Source organism: Brachyistius frenatus, unplaced genomic scaffold (assembly GCF_029030835.1).
Source record: "Brachyistius frenatus isolate BFR_SWC_R1_liver_20210118 unplaced genomic scaffold, ASM2903083v1 Contig_4, whole genome shotgun sequence".
Taxonomy (NCBI): domain Eukaryota; kingdom Metazoa; phylum Chordata; class Actinopteri; family Embiotocidae; genus Brachyistius; species Brachyistius frenatus.
In genome coordinates, this window is record NW_027210603.1 from 2,550,234 (window position 1) to 2,567,644 (window position 17,411).

Below are 17,411 nucleotides of genomic sequence, written 5' to 3' on the forward strand. Positions count from 1 at the left end.
ACTAGTTGTGTTTGGGTTATCTTCCTTTGTTTCTGGAGGTTTCTGAGCTCAAACTTTGTGCAGGCTAACATCTGTTCCTCTCTGCCTCCACAATAGCACAACTCAGTCAGGATGCAAAGAGAGGTCAAAAGATCAGTGCCTTCCCCTCACACACACACACACACACACACACACACACACACACACACACACACACACACACACACACACACACACACACACACACACACACACACACACACACACACACACACACGCACACTGGGGAGCGACAGAGAGATAGCTCTCACTGGCTGCTGTTTTTTTGTGCGCCAGGGCTCTACGAGGATAGGGCAGCGACGAAAACGCGCACCTACTTTAGAGGCATTACGGTAGCGCAGCAAACTGTCTCCCCGCAACACACACACACACACACACACACACACACACACACACACACACACAGCCCCAGTGATTCAACCCTGATTTCCAGCGAACGAGCAAGCAACAGACGGGATGCCAAAAAGTGAAGACCGGTGGAGAGGTTATACGCGCTGAATACGCCTCTCGAAGAGATAGCGGGGGGAAGCAGAAGCAACTAAACAACAACAACAAAAAAACAAGAAGCTGCGTGGTTTCTCCGCGGCAACTTGCGCACAGTGCCAGAGTTTTAGCGGCAGTATTGTTCTGACTTCACTCCAGAGGGGCCACTCCGAGGAGAGAGGACGCACACAAAAGGGAAAAGGAAAGGACTAACCAGCACGCTTTGTCGTTTAAAGTAATGGTCCTGCGGTCTTAGATCCCAGATTTCTCTGTCTCTCTCTCCTCTGTTTCTTTCCATTTTTTTTTATTTTTATTTTTTTCTGATTTTTTTTTTCGTCCCGTCGGTTTGTGTCCCCTTTGTCGCCGTGAGAGAGTGGACGCGCCGGGCTTTGAGGAGCAGAAGCGGGCTGCCCACATGGTCCAACCACTGGCGTGAAAGTTGACTTCTTCAGAAACCAAGAGAACAGGTTGATGCATTATCTACACTTCTCCTTTCCCTCTTTTTAAGCTCTCTCGCTTTTTCTCTCTCGCTGTGCTTCCATTGAAACTCTCTGATAAGCTAAGAACGCCGAACTTCAACTTTTCATCGCACATTGTTGGTGAAAGTCCTCCAAGTCAGCCTGGTAATATAACCGGGTATTAGAGCATTAGACGGCGGCCACATTTGGAGTTTTCCTCCTGCAGACTTCCCTCCGTCCGTGTTTCACTCCAACTTTGACTCTTTCTGGTGGGAAACCTTTGACACCTTTAAAAAAAAAAAAAAAAAAAAATCCTCTTTGAAGCAGAAGTCGTTTCCTTCTTTTGAATTTCTCCAGTGGACAGAAAATCGAAGTTTGTTCCGCCACTTTCACTCAGAGCCGAAATCCACTTTCTTTTAATCTGTATTTGTATTTTAGCGGGATATTGCGATTTATTTTGGAGCCTTATAATTGATCAGATCACGTTTCCGTGGACTCGGAGGTTCAGTGAAGTGTCATTGTCCGAAGTCTTCGCTTCTGAGACGACAAAAAGTTGTTTTTTTTCGCTCCGGTTTTTAGATGTCGGTAGTGGATTTGAATGGAGGAAACAAACTTAAACTTCTTGTCCCTGTTAATAACCCGTGTTCATAGATTTGATAATAGACACCGACGTGTTACGTGGTGATCATTTTACACACACAGCCATCTGAATGCTTTGCCATCGCTTTATACTTGTTTAACTCACAGCCGCTAAACGTACAGTCTTTTATTATTGAAATTCTATCTCTGACAATTAAACAACAACGTTTGAAAATTTGAAAAGAGCATTACACCCGTCGTCCAAGATAATAGAGCTCTTGTTTTAAGAAGGGCGAAAAGCTTTCTTGTTGACATGGTCAATAGGTCTGAGGACAATACTTTCTTTTCAAAGCATTTTGACTTTTGAAACTGGAACCTCTTTGTGTGACCTCGCAGAGGTCTGACGTGTCTGTTGTACTTTTCCCATAAATCTTTTTTTATACTTTAGATATTTTTAGATAAATAACAGCTGAATGCCTTGACAGTTGAACATGAGGGAAGTTGTTCCCTGAATTGTTAAACTTAAGTTCCACTTTCAAGGTGAATTTTGAACGGATCAAATCTGCTGGGTTAATCAGAAGTGCATGATGCATTTTAGTCCTTTTTTATAATCCGTAAATTAGACTGATGAAAAAAATACACGTGTTATACTTCTGAGGATAAAATTCGAAACATAATCTCACATGTTTGGATCTGACAATATTATAAAATTAGAAATTGAGGAGGATGAAGTCTGTTTCAGAACCTCTGCATGACCCATGTTTTCTTTTTGCAGTTATAAACCGACTAAAACTAGGCCTGCACCACAGATGATTTATTTCCTAGAGGAAAACAAATAAGTTATTACCGAGACAATTTTTTTAAATAATATATATATATATATATATGTGTATATATATATTTAAACTATATGGTAATGAGATAAACAGTTTAAATTAGGGTGTACTTATAGCCTGCACGGAGCATGCAACACAGTAACGACAACTTTTGGAAAAAAATTAAGTTGTGGTTGTTTTGTTCCTATTTTTCCCTTTAAAATAAAATGTCCATAATCAGATATCAGGCAGCAGATCCCCGCAGGTCAGATGGACTCAGCTCCGTATGATTGAAAGCTGTGGATTCCCCCCCCCAAAAAAAAAAAAAAAAAAAAAAGAAAGGCAGAAATGAAATGACAATTAATTGCTGTTAGTTGTCTGTCATTGAGAGCAAAGCATGCAGGCCGTGTGGGTGCGCACCCTGCACCCTGACACGGGCATTATTGCTCCGTGATTGATGGGCGCCGGGGCATTTGGCATAATTAATTTTATTTACTGTGTCCCCTCTCTCTCCTGTTGTGTCCCCCCCCACCCCACACACCCAGTCCCCCCACCCTGTCCTCTATGCTGGCATTTCCGCGACGCGATGACACACTTTTAATTGCACTTTAATCGAAGATCCAGCGGGAATGAAAAAGCTCTTAATCACGTTTTATGACCTTGTCACAGTTGTGGTGTCAAACGGGAAAGCAGGTATTTTGTGGAGCCTCCGTAGTCCCTGAAGTGAAGTGAATGCCAGAAAAAAAAAGAAAAAAAAAAGAAAAGTTGATTTCACCTTCATGTGAGACACAACAAGTTGTAGCCTTCATAAAAGAAAAACTGCCCCTTGAAGTTTTAAATGTAGTGGCCTTTACACACTATCATGTTGTATTTTATTTCAATCATCTGAATTGAAACAGATATTAGAGGCTGAATGTATTTTAACAGCACACTTTTAGAATGTAAAATAATGTTGAAATAATTAACAGTTTATTCTGGCTGTGAAAATCAGTTAAATCTTTTCCTAAATCCTTCTGTATAATGCTAAATATGTTCAAAATGTTTTCCTAAAAATGTATTGACAGTAAATTATTTACTTGTGCAGATTTTCTTTTTTAATATCGTGATTGTCACTGCTACCTGTTTTTTCTGCTCATTAATTTCTCTTTGGCTCAGTTTTTAGGATGAAATTATGGAGTTGCAGGTTTTTAAATAACACGACAGTGACTGTACAATTTAATTGTTTATAAATTTATAGTTGAAATTGTCTCATTAATAATCATTTTCAAACCCTAAAAAAGAGGCTTACAATGGTAGAGCTGCGAACCACAGCAAGAGAAAAAGATTTTTTTTTTTTTAAATTTCTATTCAAACTCAGCAGCATTTATCAACAGTTTAAACTCATTAAAATCACCGTAAAGTTATCATTTCTGTGTAGTGCTCTGCTCCTTAATAGGCTATCACATCACTGACAGGCCTTTCATGAAAATATAATAAGAGACAATGAAACAAAAGAGTATTTGAGAGGCAGAAGTAGTTATTTGGGGAAAAAAAAGAAAGAAGAGTGTACGTGTGCAGGAAGCCAGAGGTGTCAGAGACAGATTGACTCTCTCAGCTCTCTGTCGGCTATTGTGTACCCGTGTCTGTGAGTTTGCCTCAGCGTTGCCACCGTTTTTCATCTGACTTGCTTCAACACTTTTTCCGTCTTTTTTTTCCCCCTCTCTCCTCTCAACAGCTGTGTCTTTTCCGTGTCCTGTTTTGTTTCATTGTTTGTAGGAGTCGCTCATGTTCGGCTGATTTTTATCACTTTCAGACTGTTCTCCTGCAGACAATTGTTTCTGTTATGCTTACTGACACGTTACTTAAATGGTGATTTTCAGCTCGGTGCTGCATGTGAGTGTGTGCCGGGGTGTGACTGGAGCCATGCGTGCGACCGTCTAGAGACAGGCGGTAATGGCTGTGAATCTCGTGCGCTTTAAAACCCCTTCAGTGGGATTAAAAGCCACCAACATGATTGTGTTAGTCCATAAACTCACTCAAAGAGTGCTTACCTCCAGCATGAGCGCGTGTGAACGTATGTGTGGAAGGGTGTATGTATCTAAGTGCGGGAGTGTGTGCGTTCGAGAGTGCTTTTTTCTCAATTCACCTGTCCTGCTTGAGTGAAAATGGACAGTATTTGAAGTTTTTAAATGTCCTGTGCGTCGGTAGCATTGATGGCTTGCCTGTCTGTCTCTACATCTCTCTTCATCAAAACCCTCCTGCTATCCCAAACCCACAGGTCTGAGTGGGCTTTTGGCTCCAAAGTAATGTTGAAGAGCACCCGTATACGACACTGCCATACATGTAGGGTTTGACCCGTGATAGATACTCGCAGATTTACTTCTATTGCAGCACTTAGTGCATTACCTGCTTAAAAGCTGAAATGGTTAAATTTTCAATATCCTTTAGATGGTTTGAGAAAAGCAAAAAAAAAAAAAAAAAAATCTGTGCAGGGAGAGAAAGCATGTTTTTAAATGGAATTATTTCAAGTGTGACTCCTGAAGCTGACATTATTGCACGCGTTTCAGCTGAACATGTGTTGGGCTTTAAATGTGGAAACTCTGCAGGACAAGAACATGAGATATTCTACACACAGTGACTGTATAATTATTTGGTAAAATTAAACTTTAATTTCTTGTATCGTAAATTTTTATGGAACACTTTTGGTGCTTTTCAGTTTTTTTTTCAGTAATGTAAAAATACCTCAAATGTAATCACCAAATACCATTACAATAACAATTACTACTTGTACCTGTTTAAAAATGGTCCATGAAATATAATTGAAAAATTAATTAGTTTAAAGAAGGTGTTATTGTACAGCGAGTGTGAAAATGTTCTGCTTGTGCACGGAGCTGATTGACTGCTCAGTGAAGCTGCTGCCACATTGCTTCAGACTGAGGCCTGATTTTACATGTGGTTCTAATTGAACCTGTTATTTGGGAGAAGTTGAGGGCTGAATACTTGTGTGAAAGTGTGTGTGTGTGTGTGTGTGTGTGTGTGTGTGTGTGTGTGTGTGTGTGTGTGTGTGTGTGTGTGTGTGTGTGTGTGTGTGTGTGTGTGTGTGTGTGTGTGTGCGTGCGTACAACATTTTTCACAGATGAGATGTGTTTTTAGTGAGAGGGGGTGGGGGGGTCAGGAAGACGGGTGTCGTGCCGTAAAGTTGCAGGACAGCAGAGAGGAGGAGGAAAAAAAAAGCGGGAAGATGCTGGCGGCGGCCTCTAGGAGGTTGACCACCTGTGAGAGGGAGAAGATGTCGACTTTTGTTGCCCCGTTTTTCCTTTTTGCCTTTTGTGGCTTTTGAAAGAGCTGTCATTGCCTGTGTGGTGACAGCAGCCTCATCTTAATTCCTCTAAAAATATATGCGCTCTTCCCCCCCCCCCTTCTGATTGATAAGGTAATCATTGTGTCTGACACAGTGGTTTAGCCTGTGGTCATTAACATGTCTGTGCATTAAAGATGAGACATTTCCTAAGTTTTTCCTGCATTTGTGTGTGTGTGTGTGTGTGTGTGTGGGGGGGGGGGTGGCTCGGAGATGTTTCTCCAGCTCCACGCAGCACTGGCCCATTAACAGCTGATGGATGTGGGAAGGAGTGACCCAACAGCTCAGAGCGGAAGAGACTGTTTCCTATGGGTGGGGGTGGGGGGTGTGAGGTGAGGTGGAGGGTGGATGCGGGGGGGGGGGGCATGGAGACAGATAGAAAATCTGAGTAAAAGGCTGTACGAAGTGAGGGAAAGTACAGTGCGAGGGGGTTATGGGCAGGGGTTATTATAGCTGAGGAAGCATTAGATCAGCCTCTTCAGAGTGCGCTTTGGCACCTGAGGCCACGGCCGGAGCAGAGAGCTGCTGCGGAGTCTGGAGGACTGAGAGCACATAGTGAAGTGAAGGCAGAGAGAACGAGTCACAGAGGAGGAGGAGGATGATGATGAGGTGCAGATCAGGTAGAGCACTTGAGATGGTCAGCGTTAGGCGGGAAAATACCCGAGCAGCGTAAGTGCCTGCAGAACGCCTGTTGTGTTCAAGCAAGAGCATCTTCATCGGTCGTTGTGTCCCCCTGCTAACTCTGCATCGCTTCTGACAGCTGTATTTGTGTTATGGATTTTCCTTCACTCTATCCCGTCTCCCATTTTTTTTTTTCCCTCTTCCACTGCCTTCCTTTCTCTCAGTAGTCGGCTCCCCTCCTCTCCATCGCCTCCACCCTCTGACCTTTTGTAAGCACTTCATCAGAGAGCCGTTGGTGTTTTCTAAAGCGCCGCGACAAACTGACAGGGCGGCCGTCAATCGAGCGGGTAACCGAGGGAGCGGAGCCGCGGAAAGCTTCACTCACAACAACAATGTGACTAAACTTTCTGCTGCACTGCTTTAATGTGTGTTGAAAAGGATGGCTCTGATCTGATTGGTAGGTGACAGCTGCGAGGCGCAAGACTCAGAAAAAGGAATGGATATACACACACACACACACACACACACACACACACACACACACACACACACACACACACACACACACACACACACACATGTTTCATAAAGCATCTCACTGTAGTCACACGTTTACACAGCTCAGGAGTGCTCGTTTGTCCGCAGCGCTGTGCCGGTAAAATCTGCCGAGCGGACGAGTGAGCGCTCTGATGAAATGCTGAGATTCACACGAGAGTGGGAGCGCACAGGGATCCACATCAAGGTCCACAACCTCCGAATACTACGTTTCTGGTTCCTTTTATCACATCTAAAGTTAATCTGGTATATTTTAACATTTTTTTTACTTTGTGATTTGCATCAGAATATTTGAAAGAATGACTGTAGATTAACATATGATGATGGGAAAATTAGCAGCGCAGCACTTCCCTTCTTGTCCCTGTTCCTTGCCATCCTGGACCAGAGAGGTAATAAGCATTTAAATGCATCTCATTATGTTTTCTAATCCGCAAAGTATCGAGATGTTGGCAAAAGTGAGGCTGGAGCGTCGGCGCGCACCGCTCTTTTATGGTATTAGTATTTGTGGTATTAGTTCCGGGGGACATGGGATGCCTACTTAAGCTATTAGCATGTGAGGCGCCGCGGGATGATCCATCCTCTGACAGGACGAGCTGTTAACCAGTGTTAAACCAAATCACAATAGGCTGCCTAGGTTGACGGATTGACAGAGCTGCCCCCCTTTTCCTTCCTCCCCAACTACACAACCTCGCAGGAAGATTTATTCACGTTAGAAGGGAACAGAGCTAAAAATTTACTGCCAGAAAAGTTCTGGAAGATATTCTTTTCGAGTAAATATGATGAATATGATCTGGCCACCAGCAAACGACTACACTCTCAATGTCTCTCTCCTTGTCTGTCCTCATTATCTTCCTCTTCCCTCTGCTTTGCTCTGAAGGTAAAGAGACTGTGCAGGCTCTGCACAACAGGGTCGGGGCTCTGTGGCTTTCAGAGAGGGGAGGATAGTGACTGCACCTCCGCTGGGAGATGCAAAGGATGCTGTTTGGAAATGCATGTGTGTAATCGTATTGCGCGTATCTGTGATGAGCTTCCGCCTCTCCTCCTTGGTTAGACTTCCTCCAGTTTTAGATTTGTTTTTCAGATGGCACTCATAAGAGAAAGAAAAGCCAACAGGTCGTCACTTTCCCAACAACTTGGCTCTTTTTCTTCTGTGTCTTGTAGACATTTCATTGATTAGGAGAAAACTGTCAGTATGTCATTATTTTTCATAGATTGTTTCATCGACTTAAAAAACAACAACTTTTCCAGACAGACGGAGGGAGCTGTGTGCTTGAGTAGCTCGCGCTGGTTCATCAGCGGCCGTTTTTTCCCTCTGCGTGCTGCTCGCTGAGCATTGAGACTCTGTTGGTGTGTATGCACACACACACATGCACGCCTGTGTGTGGTGGGCATTGTTGACCGAGAGACATCTGCCACTAGATTATTCCCAGCTGTTATCTGAATAATTGTGTAATCCCCCCCCCTCCTCCTCTTTTACTCCCTCCCTCCTTCCCTCCCTCCCTCCTTCCTTCCCTCCTCCTCCTTTTCTCCCCTCTTGCCCCCACATCGCTCCTTCCTCAAACTGATGAGACGGAGAGTGATGAGTCTCTTTTCTGGGTGGCACACTGCGCTGGTTTTTCAGGAGTGTTTATGAGTGTGTGAACTTGCGTGTGTGTGTGTGTGTGTGTGTGTGTGTGTGTGTGTGTGTGTGTGTGTGTGTGTGTGTGTGTGTGTGTGTGTGTGTGTGTGTGTATCTGTGCGGCCCCTGGTCACCAGTCGTTGTCTGACATTTGTAGAAGGATTTGAGCCCCCCCTTTCTCCTCAAACACACACACACACACACACACCTCCCTCGGCCCCCCCAACTCCCTTCTCCTCCCCGTGGCTCTCGGGGAAATAAAAGTAGCCTAATCCTGCCAGATCAAGACTGCTGTCCACCACAGCTTTACCAGCCTGTGAATTAGAGCCAGCTCTCCTGTTCCTGAGGAGAGAGAAGAAGGCAGAGCAGGTTTGGCGGGTGTGTTTGCGTTGCGGGCTGTTGGCCTGTGAAGCAGCGCCTCACTGTTTGCCGGCAGACTCTTGGACAGGGGGGTGAGAGGAAAGCAAAGCAGAGAGGAATGAAAAACAAGAAGAAAAGACGAGCTGAAAAGTAGGAAACGTGCTACGTTGTTAAAAGAAAGAAGTCTTTGATTTTAACAATATTTAAGTTCTTGGCTCACAGGAAATTTTCAGATTGAGATGATACTGTTTATATGCTGTTATCAGATCTTTTGCAGATTAAAGAAAAGTTTTCCAATTTTTTTTTATTTTTTTTTACGTATAGCATAGTTTTTCTTTTCCAACTTCAATATATCAACTTGGAAGAAAAAAAAAAAAGGCCTTTTAAAAATTAATTGAAATAAAATTTTCCTGGATTAAAAGAAAAAAACATCATACAAATATAGTGCCGGCACATTCTCACTGCTCCACTGTATCTACAAAGGCCCAACGCTATGTTTAAACAGACTTGTTTTTCATTTTGTTGGCTTTTAACGGGGCATACATGAAGTAAAAATGAATTAAATGAGGCCTTTTTTTTCTTCCCAGATTGCAGTAAACAGTCAGTTCTCTCTGCTCTGCTCTCTGAATCCGTCGTCATACAAACGTATCAGGGTAAACGCTTGTGTCACCGATGAGGCTGCACACATACTGTACTCGCAGCATGCGTGCCTGCAGTTGCCAGGGCTGCCTTCATTTCTGGCCCGTGGTTGGTCGGCAAGCGTTCTTTTCCCTGCTGGAGCTCCTATAGTCACTCAGTGTGAAGGAATCAACACTCGCTGTCTCTCTTTTCTCTCGTTTTGCCTCTTATTGTGTTGCACTTTCTCCTGTCCATCTACTTTATCCGCCCCTCTTCATCCACGCTCTCCCCCCTCCGGTCCCTCTCCGACTCTCCTGGTCATGCCCGTCGTCTAATTATCACAGCTCGGTGTTCCCCCAGCCTCTTCATTACATCCAAGATGTCATCCCAGTTTACCTCCAACATTTGCCGCCTCTGCTCAGGCCCCATTTTAATAGGAATAATTTATTGCGTATTACTGAAATGACGAGAGTGTGAGGGAGGGTGTGTGCGTCAAATACAGTGACTGTAAATGCTTTTTTTTTTTTTTTTTTTTTTACAACAAAATGAAAACATTGAAAGACATTTCGAACAGAAATAATTCAAATACAATATTTTGCTTGCTTTGAATGTACGCAAAGACAGGCAGGCAGCTGCAGCACATTCATACATATTCCTACTAATTTGTAAACTTATTGAAATGTGCTGTTACTCTTCCAAAGAATTCTATTCAGTGTGCAGAAAAAAAGACTTGAATTATGGTTCAACATTTTATTCAGTCCACTTGTGATTGTGTTAAACTGTTATTGCAGTGTTTTGTCAGCACACCTACTTGTCCCTGGACTAAAAATATTTTTTTCTCACAGCACACAAACAGACACACTTTAGCCATGATTCTCAAACAAAAACAACGAAGGGAATTTCTTTTGATTTTTACTCTGTATTTTCTCCTCGTTATGTCCAGTGTGACACTCTTCTTTGAAGTATTTACAAGAAAGTAGTGGAGAAACACTGGAATAGGTCTTTTCAAAAGCTAAGGGCATGTATGATGAGCTTCATGTTGTTAGATTAGCAGATGCCACAATGCCCATTTACCCAATGAAGGTCAGTGCTGCCGTGTGCAACCTGTAGCCCTAATCGGCAACTTCTGCTGCTGCAGGTTTCCATTGTCTAAAGGTCAGTCAGGAACAGTGCATTAGCCTCAGAAAGTAGTTAGCATAACTGAGGGAGGGGACTGAGGGAGGAACGAAGGACTAAAGTACAAAAACGAGGACAGGAGGGGGGGGGTGGCTGGCAATGAAACCCTGGCATGCTTTGTGGTGTCAGGCAGGCGCGCGGCTTCTGGGGGCTTCCTGAAAAAAGTTTGCCTACGAAACTTCGCTGAAGGCTGGGGTTCGGTTTGAGCGGCTCCCCCAGGGGTTTTCTCTCGGAGAGTGGGTGGAGGTGGAAGAGGAGGAGGAGGGAAGGGAAGTGAGAATGTAAAGAAGAGGAGGAGATGGGGAGCAGGCATGCCATCAGAGTTGTCCGTTGTTGCGGGGCGCAGGCCCTCGGTCGCTGATCTAAGAAACCCAACTCCAGGCTCCCCCCCTCCCCCTTCTTCTCTGTCCTTTTTTCCTAGTTCCTCTCTTTCCCTCCGTTCTCCTCCTCGCTGCTCTGTCGATCTCTCTCTTAGCTTTCAGCAGATCTGCGCTGTGGTTCAAGCGCTGGTTATTAACATACAGTCTGCATTAGTGGAACACTGCCTTGGCCTATTTGCTGGTAATGAGGATAGGGGGCCTGTGCTGTATAGTAACTTGTTTGACCTCCAGTGGCGGGGTCAAGTTCATCCCGAGGAGCTGTAATTCTCTCCCTTCTCAGCCCAAACACATGACTGCACTCCCCCCCCACCCCCCCTGTGGTGGTGGAGGGGGACACCAAGTCATCCTAAAATTTGAATTTCTCATCCCCTTCTCTGCTCTCTCCTTCCTCTCCCGTGTCCCCGCTCTTCCCACAGGGTTAATTGAAGGGGAAATTGATAGTTCTGTGCGGTAATTGTGGCTTTGAGAATTCTCTGTCTCCCACAGAGAAAGATGAGGGCAGCTGTACCGAAGACAAGACAGACTAACGGTGTTGCAAGAGAAAGAGAGAGACAGAAATATGGTGATGGGAGGCAGATGGAAGAGCAAATAGTAAAGCCCCCACACACACACACACACACACACACACACACACACACACACACACACACACACACACACACACCTCTACCACAGCAGCACCCCCCTCCTCTGGATGGGGGTCTGATTGGTTGATGAGGGAGCTGGTTGATTGGCTGATTGGCTGATGAGCTAAGATTTCTGCGTAACTTTACTAGCCAGGCTCTAATAATCGTTCAATTCATTATCCAATCAGAGAGACTCGGCATCCTGCTCCGTATCCTCACTGATTCTCCTTTTAATTCTCCTTTTGACCCCCCTCTCCTCCAATCCTCCCATACCTCCCCGAGGAGTCTGGGATGGACAGATGAGTGGAGCGCACTGTATCTGCTCGGTTCTGCTCTGCTGCCTGCTGAAGTAGAGAGAGACAAACTTATATTGCACTGATGCTGAATGGACTCGCTGCCTCCCTCCCTCCTTCTCTCTTTCCTTCAAGAGGGGCTTTTCTCTCCCAGGGGCAGAGCTTCATAATTAGTCTTCTTCCAGAAATAGAAAACTAGTTTTCTGAGGTGAAGTCAACCTCTGATACGTAGGCTTTTAAGGCTGAAAATTTGAGGTAAAATCCATCAGGAAAATCTATTTTTACCACGCATTTTGTTTGCAAAATTTTAAAACCAGGAGTGTGATTTCCAAAATTAAACGAGAACACAGTCCAATGGGTATTTTGTTCCTGTTGTAACAGCAGGTCTTGTTTTAGCTCCTGGCTTATTTGTTTAGTCTCAGCACAGGCCAACACAAGGCTGTCACCCAGGCAACACTGTTATGTGTGTGTGCCCGTATTGTCTTCACATTATTCAATTTTCATCATTGTGTACAAAATTTTGTCAGTGTATTCATTTCTCTTTTTGACTTTATCTCTGCCATTGATTCAGGATACATTTTTTTCTGCTCTGTTTTCCCACCTCTTTTTTCCCCCTCCCTCAGCAGCACCCCCCCTCCCACCTCCAACACACACTCTTCTTTTCTTTTCTTTTCCCCTCCCCTCCCCGCTCCTTTCGCTTTCTCTGTCCGTTAATGAGAATGTGTTAACGAGAAAGAAAGATCTATTGGGTATAGCACAATTTATCAGAAAGGCAGAGGTTTGGAAGGAAAAAAAAAAAAAGGCGGCGGGCCCTTCAAAGAAGTCCTATTCTTGTGGTTGTGAATGTTTGATGAGACAGTGAAAAGTTCCCCCTCTAACGTCATGGTGTCTGAACAGAAGAGAACAGAACCGTTCTAATCATGCCGCACAGAAAAAATGACTTCCAACCCGATTTAATTAACTGATAAGAAACGGCTTCAAATTAATTTTTCAAGGATGTTAGATTTTGATTAAGAAACTCCTAAAAGAAATAGACGAATAATCAATTTTTTAATCAACTTACCCAAATGGTAACTGGTTAATATGATAATTCTAGCAATTAGGGCAAATATTGTCGAGCAGCAGTTTCTATGCATCCTGTTAAAGGAATTATAATATCTTTACATCTAATTATCATGGTTATTTAATTTTTTTGTATGGCTACCTCTCAATTTTACCATTCATTTTTTTCATCTGCCATTACAGGGATAATAAAATGAGAGTTGGAAAGTGTAATAAGATGAAACTTTTATAAGGCCCAACCTGAATAGGGCTTTTCACGCATGCTGATTGGATAGATATTTAGGAAAGGGAAAGGGGGGGGGGGTCCCCCCAGAATGACATTATTTCTGCTAGTTTTACATGCAAAGCTGAGATGGATCTTCAAATGTGTGATTCTTTTATTTCGTCAGCAGATTAAAGTAGCTAATAGCTGCTGGCTGCTCCGTGTGTATCCTCTCTTATTCATAAGCAGGTATGACTCCGGCCATGAATATGCTCACCGTCTCTAAATCCACAAAGTTGGAAATCATCTATTCAGTTGTGAGAGAGAAAAACAGATTTATCTTTGAGTGATGGAGAGATTGGGCCGTTCACCTGCCAGTGGCCGTAAAACCTATATATGTAAGCGTGCATGTGTATGTGTGTGTGTGTTTACACACACACACACACACACACACACACACACACACACACACACACACACACACACACACACACACACACACACACACACACACACACACACACACACACACACACACACACACACACACACACACACACACACACACACACACACACACACACACACACACACACACACACACACACACACACACACACACACACACACACACACACACACACACACACACACACACACACACACACACACACACACACACACACACACACACACACACACACACACACACACACACACACACACACACACACACACACACACACACACACACACACACACACACACACACACCTTAATTGGACAGGTATTGTAGCGGAGGTGAAGAGGGGCCAGTTGAATAGAGAGAGAGAAATGGTGGTGGGGGGGGGGGGGCACAGAGTAAGAGGTGGCAGGGGGTCTGGGGCTTTAGGAGAGCATCAGAAAGACAGAGTTCTTTACTTCAAAGACGGCTTGCAGCCTGGACAAACACTAACCGTGCTCACATGCCACCGCAACGCCACACGCACGCACACACACACACACACACACACACACACACACACACACACACACACACACACACACACACACACACACACACACACACACACACACACTCCACATTCAGTGGCTCTTTTTCCTCTCATGAGATGAATATCCACCCTCTCTCCCACTCCTCTCTGTGTCTCAGCTGTATCTCTTGCTCCCTGCATGCTGAACATCAGTGGAGTCGTGCGTTCAGAAGGAAATATTGACAAAGCGTTTGGAGAGATGGAACGGTTCCTTTAATTATATGCTGCTCTTATGGTGCATGGTGTTTCTGTCTGGCTGCTTATGCACACGTGCGCGCACACACGCACAGGCACGAGCATGGTGATCAGCTGAATAGGTATTCCTGGCACAAACCGCCTGTATTGAGCGTACATATTCAATTAGCAAAACTCATTAGCAAAACTTGGCATTTGTTGTTGTTTTTTTTCCTCCTCCTTGCTCAGAATTAATGGTTTTGATATGCTAATTAGCGAGTAATTTAATTTCAAAAGGCCTCAATTAACAGCAGCGTTGTGGACACGAGGAAGTTAAGCAGCATAATCTAATTTGCATTAGTAACGAGCAGGGAGTAATTAGTCTCTAATTAGCCACTTCAGACAGCACTTGTGTTTACTTTCCTAATGAAGTGGAGGGGCTTCTCTTTTCATAGAGGGAAGCCTGTGTGTGTACATGCAAGTGTGTTTATGAGAGGGCACGGGTGTATGTGTGTGTGTGCGCGTATGTGTTTTTTTTCTTCTTTTGTACATGACTGGTAAGGTGGGTGGTAGGGTGTGTTGGGGGGAGGGGGAGAGGGGGGGGGGATTCGCTGGCACCAGAGTGGCATATGGCTTACAGTTTGGCTCCAGTTACACATATGTTCACTCCCCCCGATACACACACACACACACACACACACACACACACACACACACACAAACAAACACTTCCGCACACTTGAACACACACCGAGGTCAGGCCCTGCTGTCGTGTGTGTGATTGGTCACTCACAGTAGTTTTCAATCTATTGAAACACACACAACCACGAGGGACTGATTGTGTGTGTTTGAGGGGTTTCTTCTCGGTATACTGTGTCCCAGGGTATCATTTTTTTGTGTTGCAATAGCTTGCAATGTTTTTGTTTTCCTCTTCTTTTATTTATTTATTTTTTTTTTTTAATATATCCAGGCTCTTATTTTAGTCTTAGTTCCTAGTTATATATTTTTTTTTTATACCTTGTGGAGAGTAAAAACTGGTGTGTGTGAGTGATGGCGTCCCAAAGCGTGGTGGCCGGCCCGGTCTAATGCAGGGTTTATTTCTGGGATACGGTTGCCTGTGTTGACATCGTAGCAAAACAAAAAAGGAAGGGCGAGACAGATGGATAGATGGATAAACAGGGTGCGTTTTGGTCCTTTCTTTACTATCTTTTCAAATGATCTGGGAACAGATCCGGAGCAACACTCAAGGAAAATACTGGACAAATAAGATGCAACCTTTTCCTGGGAGGAGCGTTCCAACAGTTTGAACTTTTCCATTCATGTCTGTGTTAAAAAACAACAGGCGTCCCTCCGGACTTTTTTTTGGAAGGGAGATGGGGTGGAAGGGTTTCAAGGGGAGCAGCATAGAGGGGTTTTTAGAAGAGGGAGGGGGGACAAGCAGCTGCCCTATTAGCCCAAATCTGTTGTTCAGAGGAGGTGGGAGGAGGGTGGAGCAACACCACGAAATTTCCACAAAGGAAAGCACTCACTTTTCAGGCTATGTCCTCAGATTATACCACAAATTCTAGGTACGTTTAACCCCCAACACCTCTTTGGGTGTAGATGTTGTCTTATTTTTTACCCATAATCCAGTGCATAGGACAGAAGGGACCGTGGGGATCCCATTAAGTGACAGCCTCTCTGATGGAAGGTGCTTTTCTAAAGACTTTTTCCCAACCTTCCCTGGGTATAATAAGAGAGGTCACAGAGCTGGGTGACTTCCTGTGGCACAGCGAGGTCAGAGAGCTGGTTGGCAGAAATAGTCAGCACTCAGTGGACATGACTTGGAACACACACACAAAAAAAATAAAACACACGCAGAAGTGAATGGACGGCAACCCGTAGTATGATTTACATGCGCATGGAGCAGAAGCTGGAAAGATTTCAATAAATATAATGAATGAAGGCGCTGCGGTGATTATGAGCCTGTTTCCGATGCTGACCTCTACCCATACGCACACATGCACAGATTTATAGGCACAAACATCCACATATACACACAAACACTCACACGTACACATCCATAAATAGGCAACTGATTTACAAATGAGCTGACCTGTGTGTTGGCCTTGCTCTCAGATAGGCTCACACCCCCGCCAGGATGCATAAATCACAATGGACATGCATATGCATGAGCATCTGAGGAGGTGGGATGAGTGTGCGTCTGTGTGTGTGTTCGTGTATGTGAAAACCCGCCGGCAGCAGTGTTTGTATCGATCAGCGAGGCTTAGTTAAGTGCCTTTTATTTCACTGAGTTAAAGTCAAGGACCGTGGACAGGCCTCTCTCCAGCGTGTGCTGCTTTTGAATGGAGAGAAAGCAGGCAAGGAAGAAAAAGGAGGAGAAAGAACTCTTAACTGTTCTTTTTTCCCTCGTTTTTTTTTAGTGGTATCCAGGGAGAGCACATCACATTAATGGAACCGAGATGACGTTTCACGTCTTTTCGCTCTCTGGAAGAAGCGGTTTTGGTGTTGGACATTTGCCTGATGTGTGTGTGTGTGTGTGTGTGTGTGTGTGTGTGTGTGTGTGTGTGTGTGTGTGTGTGTGTGTGTGTGTGTGTGTGTGTGTGTGTGTGCGTGTGCGCGCGCACGTGATGTGAGCTGCTTTAACCTCCTCTTGTTTTATGGACTTATACATTGCTCTGGATCTCACTGCTGCTAGATTAATTTACACACCACTCACACATGCTTGCCAAATCTCCCTCTGTCTCTCTCTCTCTCTCTCTCTCTGTCTCTCTCTCTCTCTCTCTCTCTCTCCCTCTCTCTCTCTCTCTCTTCCTCCCTCTCTCTGAAGACAGAGCAGAAATTGCCTGGTGAGGTAAATAAATTACTTCCATCGATTGCTGTAGTTGTAGAGTGACTTTATCACAGTTTGACTTGTCCAGATACAGATCAGCGTGTGACAGCGTGTTTTTATAATGTGCGCTCTGTGTGTGTGATTTAGT

At 44.4% G+C, this 17,411-nt stretch overlaps 1 protein-coding gene across 1 annotated transcript in view; it reads left to right on the forward strand.

Moving 5' to 3' along the window:
• The first annotated feature begins 427 nt into the window (after positions 1–427).
• foxp4 (forkhead box P4) overlaps positions 428–17,411 on the forward strand; it is a 96,217-nt gene continuing 79,233 nt past the window's right edge. Inside the window, 1 exon segment of the mRNA XM_069710242.1 lies at positions 428–989. The gene's annotated coding sequence lies outside the window, so the exon portion shown is untranslated.